This window comes from Thalassophryne amazonica, chromosome 3, assembly GCF_902500255.1.
Source record: "Thalassophryne amazonica chromosome 3, fThaAma1.1, whole genome shotgun sequence".
Lineage (NCBI taxonomy): Eukaryota > Metazoa > Chordata > Actinopteri > Batrachoidiformes > Batrachoididae > Thalassophryne > Thalassophryne amazonica.
The window spans coordinates 131204889-131211082 of record NC_047105.1 but is presented as its reverse complement, the minus strand read 5'-3'; positions in this window follow the sequence as shown (position 1 = coordinate 131211082).

Sequence of the window (6194 nt, the reverse complement as noted above, 5' to 3'; positions counted from 1 at the left end):
TGTACCAGTTTGTCTCTAAGGTTTCTTCCTCTTTTGTACACCACCAGAGGGTGCTGTTTAAAGCCCTCCCCCAAGGTGGAGTCAGTTTGTAAAATGTGCCAGTGCTTTAAAATGATCTTTTTAAACTGTTCAGCAGGTTTTGAATAAACAGTAGAAAATATGATCCTTTTATTGGCACTTTTGGGGGGATTGACCCTAAGTAAATCAGACCTTGGTCTGTTTTTTATCTTTGTGGCAGCCTCATTCAAAACTGATTTTTTATAACCTCTCTGTTCAAAGTTTGTCATCATCATATTTAGATTTCTGTCAAAGTCATCATTCTTGTGGCATATTCTTTTAAGCCTACAAAACTGACTGTATGGGAGGCTCTTCTTCAATGGAAGTGGATGATTTGAATCAGCTCTAAGTAAAGAGTTCGTTGCTGTAGGCTTCTTGTATAAGTCTGTATACAGCCGATTCCCATCCCTAATAATAGACAAATCTAAGAAGCTCAAACACTCTTGGTCAGAGTCCATGGAAAAATATATAAATGGACAGCATGAGTTCAGATATACATAAAAGGATTCAAGTCTCTGTCTTGTTCCTTTGAATAAACAAAAAATATCATCCAAATATCTCTTCCACATACACACATTTTCTTTAAATGCATGTTCCTGATAAATGAATTTTTCTTCAAACAGACCCATATACAAATTACAGAATGATGGTGAAAAGGGGCTACCCATAGGTACTCCATGTTTCTGAATATAAAAATTGTCTTGGAAAACCCAGTAATTATGTTTTAGAATAAGCCATGCCATATCCAGGATGGAGTTAATAAAGGGAACTCCAATGTTCATGATGTTTCATGGCCTCAATACCTCCATCATGTGGTATAGAAGTGTACATAGCATTTATGTCAAAAGAAACTAAATGCCATTCGCCATCACTGGAGACAAAATCGATAGATGCAGTCATATTTATTATGTGGCCAGTGTCCGTTATATAAGAAGGCAAACCTTCACCAGCAGGTCTTATGATACTGTCTACAAAGATGGACAGATTAGATGTGACAGATTCAATACTGGCTACAATAGGTCTCCCTGGTGGGTTTTCAAGATTTTTATGTATTTTTGGCAATATGTAAAAAGTAGGAACTACAGGATGATCTACTTTTAAAAAATTATATTCATTTTCAGAAATTTCCCCATTCTGTAATAGTATATTTAGAGCATCATGAATAGAGTTCATCTCCCCAGTGCCTTTACCTGACATGCAGCCCCATATCATCAATGACTGTGGAAATTTACATGTTCTCTTCAGGCAGTCATCTTTATAAATCTCATTGGAACGGCACCAAACAAAAGTTCCAGCATCATCACCTTGCCCAATGCAGATTCGAGATTCATCACTGAATATGACTTTCATCCAGTCATCCACAGTCCATGATTGCTTTTCCTTAGCCCATTGTAACCTTGTTTTTTTCTGTTTAGGTGTTAATGATGGCTTTTGTTTAGCTTTTCTGTATGTAAATCCCATTTCCTTTAGGCGGTTTCTTACAGTTCGGTCACAGACGTTGACTCCAGTTTCCTCCCATTCATTCCTCATTTGTTTTGTTGTGCATTTTCGATTTTTGAGACATATTGCTTTAAGTTTTCTGTCTTGACGCTTTGATGTCTTCCTTGGTCTACCAGTATGTTTGCCTTTAACAACCTTCCCATCTTGTTTGTATTTGGTCCAGAGTTTAGACACAGCTGACTGTCAACAACCAACATCTTTTGCAACATTACGTGATGATTTACCCTCTTTTAAGAGTTTGATAATCCTCTCCTTTGTTTCAATTGACATCTCTCATGTTGGAACCATGATTCATGTCAGTCCACTTGGTGCAACAGCTCTCCAAGGTGTGATCACTCCTTTTTAGATGCAGACTAACGAGCAGATCTGATTTGATGCAGGTGTTAGTTTTGGGGATGAAAATGTACAGGGTGATTCCATAATTTATTCCTCAGAATTGAGTGAGTCCATATTTTTTTTCCCTCTGCTTGGTCTAAAAAAGTAACCATTACTGACTGCCACAATTATTTTTCCTGATTTCTTATAGTGTTTCTTAAAGCCAGAAAGTTGCCATTTGAAATGACTAGTTTTGTGTCATGTCTGTGATCTGCTTTTTTTTTACAAAATTAAACAACTGAATGAACATCCTCCGAGGCCGGTGATTCCATAATTATTGCCAGGGGTTATATAATTCAAATCAGATCGGAACCCTTGAACAAACTTTGGTGTCCTCAGGGGAAGGAACACACACACCATGTTTCTGCTTCATTCATTCAGTGGTTTAATTAGAAAATGATGTTTAAAGTGACAACTGGAAAAATGGGTGTGATCACAGTCCAGGGGTCATATCAGTGTCAAAATTAAACATTTTGCAAAACAGTTGAATATGTTGTTAGGCTTGCTGATTGCTACCCATGCAGCAGATTTCAGCTCAATTGTTGCATAAATGGCTGAGAAATTACTATATATGAGGTTTTCAAGCTGTCTGCCATATTTGAAATCGGAACAAACGTTGGTATCCTCATGGATAGTAACATGCACACCAAATTTCAGAGAAGACGTTTGCACACATTGCTGCCTACAAGGATGCCAATAGACAGGCGACCCACGGCATAAGCCCACTGGACCTACGATCCAAATGAGCTAAAAATAAGAGAATAACACAAGAATACCTATAACACTTAAAAAAAAAAAAAAAAAAAAAAGCTCTGCAAATTGGATTTAACACCAAAGAACAAGATCACAGCCATAAACCAGTTTGCAATACCAGTGGTGACCTATAGGTTTATCAGGGGAGGTGATGGTCTAGTGGTTAAGCATTGGGTTTGAGACCAGAGGATCCTCTGTTCAAATCTCAGCCTGACCGGAAAATCACTAAGGGCCCTTGGACAAGGTCCTTAATCCCTAGTTGCTCCCGGTGTGTAGTGGGTACCTTGTATGGCAGCACCCTCACATCGAGATGAATGCGAGGTATTATTTGTAAAAGCGCTTTGAGCGTCTGATGCAGATGGAAAAGTACTATATAAATGCAGTCCTTTCACCATTTAGGTTTGGCATAATGGACTGGCCACAGGTTGAACTTAAATAAGTTAGATATGAAAACCAGGAAGATACTCACCCTCCACAGAGTTGCACACAGAAATCAGTGTATGGACAGAATATATCTCCCTCATAGAGAAGGCTGTCTAAGTCTCACTGAAATCAACAAGGCTTAGAGAGCATCTATAATAAGTAATGGGCAGTATTTAGAACTCTGAAGAAGTCATGAAAAAGGTAGCATATCACAATGAAACCTTATCCGATCTCCATTATAAAATTGGCAGAAAACTTTGGTGAGACCTTTTAGAAGAGAGAGAAAGCAACATTCTGTCACCTGCTACAAAAACAGCAAGAAAGACCATTGGAAAATACAGCAAAAGAGAACAAAAACTTGGACAGATGGAAACGGCACAAAAGGACTGGACAATTCCAAGAAGAACAAAAAAGCAATGCATAGATGAATATGGATCAATGCAGTGGCTTAAAAATTGAGAACTGAGATTTGATGGAGAAGGAATTGTACTTGGAGTGCAAGCTCAGGAACCTCTAACAAATGGTTTCAAAAAATGGCAGGAATTTCACAAAATGAACAATTAGTGCAGCAGATAACAAACAATCCTGCAAATGGTGATAGAAACACCAAATTCAGCACAAATACTCTCTAGACATTAACTCTTCTGAAAAAAACAATTGGCCACTTGAATTTTCAATAGGCAGCCAGGTAGGGGTCAATTGAAGATTCTAATCCAATTACATTTTTTCCACAAATCTGATTGATTAATCGTGTGAGATTTCAGACCATAAAATATCACATGTTCAGTGGCAAAATACAACCCCAATTGCATTGAAGTTTCGACATTGTGTGAAATGTAAATAAAAACAGAATACAATAAATTTGCAAATCCTCTTCAACGTATATTCAATTGAAGACACCACAAAGAGAAGATATTTAATGTTCAAACTGATAAATGCTCATTTTGAAATGGATTCCTAGAACACGTTTCAAAAAAGCTGGTACATGGGCAACAATGTTCAAAGAACACCTGTTTGGAACATTCCACAGGTGAACAGGTTAACTGGAAACAGGTGAGTGTCGTGATTGGGTACGAAATGAGCATCCCCAACAGGCTCAGCCATTCACAAGCAAACATGGGGCAAGGATCACCACTTTGTGAACAACTGTGTGAAAAATAGGCCAACAGTTTAAGAACAATGTTTCTCAATGTTCAGTTGCAAGGAATTTAGGGATTCCATCATCTACAGTCCATACAGGAACACTTCAGAAAACCATTCAGTTAACACAGTTTGTCGCTGCATCTACAAGTGCAAGTTAAAACTGTACCATGCAAAGTGAAAGCCATCCATCAACAACATCCAGAAATGCTGCTGCCTTCTCTGTGCCTGAGCTCATTTGAAATGGACAGGCGCAAAGTGAAAAAGACATATTGAAGGTGTCATAAAACCATGATGTTGTCATTTGAAAGAAAAATAAAACAAACAAGAAAATCATTCAAAATTATTGTTCTAACAGTACCCAGTGACTATGATCTTAATTGGGCTGAAAGGGAAAAATCACAAAACATAAAGACCTTAAAAATGACTTATGAGTGGTGGCACCAGGGCTTATGAAGAAAAACCTGAAGAAATACTTCAAGGCAATTCCTGGTCAGCCAAGTGCGTATGAAGTGCAGTTATCAGCAATTGAAGGATAAAATGCCAGTAATGTTTAAGGTGCATTTATAGACCCTGGGTCTGGGGCCCATTGCATTCTGTTAAAAAGAAATCCTAGAAAAATGAGGGGGGGAACAAAAACCATTTGACTGTTAAGATTGCTTTCAAAGATTTGGACTAAAGAGCAGTCTGAACACACGTAATACTTTAAACAGATGTAACAAATGTCTGTCCACTGATGGAAAATTCCCTGTCTTTCAAAGAGTCTCACTAGCCTCCAGGGAGGAAGCACTCACTGCCTGAATTTATGACACCTCAGGACATGCCACAAACAGTCTCTCTTTTGGGCAGAGGATCAAAGGGGCTGAGGATCCCAAACAACACTCTTGTTCACACCAGTTCACACAGGATTGAATGGACAGTTTAATGAAATCTGTCCAATTCGGAGAACTTTAGAACCCAGAAGTTCTCTGAGTTCTAAAGCAGAGGTTCTCTGCTGATAACATCTCAAGTGCTCCTCCCTTCTGCTTAGCTGACCCATCAGACATTAAACATACATGGCCAAGGGTCAATACTGTTGGAACTACAGTGCCCCCTGAAGGACATTTTGGGAACTATGCTAAAAACTTTGAAGATAAAAAATTATCCAAAAGAATCAATTTTTTGCTCCAGCAATGTATATTTCAATGCTAGTTATGGACATGTTTTGTGATTTTAGTGCATTCTTTTTTGCATAATGTGTCACTGCATGTCTCTGTGTAATCTGATTATTAGTAATAGGTATGATATACTTCAGTATGTACAGAGTGTATTTACCACTTATTGTTTCTGTGAAGTGTTAGTTCAGAGATGATTTTCATTCAGGCATTTGTTAAATAAAGAAAGGCTGCTTGGCACAGGGGTGGCCAAGTTCGGTCCTCGACAGCCACCTACCTGAATCCAATGAAAGGCTCATTATAAAAGTCTGCTAACGAGTCTTTCATTGGATTCAGGTGTGTTGGAGCAGGGAGACAACTAAGAGTGTCAGGAAGGTGGCTCTCGAGGACCGAACATGGCCACACCTGGTTTGGCATATATACACACACACACACATCTTAAAGGTTGTGGGGCTGCCTATCCCAGCAGTCATAGAGTACAAGGCAGGGTGCACCCTAGGCAGGATGCCAGTCTGTCGCAGGGTTTTTGGTGACATGTCATTTTAGTTTGATATTCTGTTTTTCAAGTACTTTCTATCTGATGACAGGTGAGTAGAACTTATGGCCATGTGTGAGCCCCCTTTAAAAGGACCCTGAAACAAAGGACTTCCAGCTTCTCTTCACATCTCTGTCTTCACTCTTTGGCTCTTCTCTTTGCTCTCTTCTCTCTTACTCCTTAGTTTAGCTCCCTCTTTGTGGCTTTTGCTCCATAATTTTTGTTTGATTCTCTTCTTTTTCTTTCACTGTTCCTTT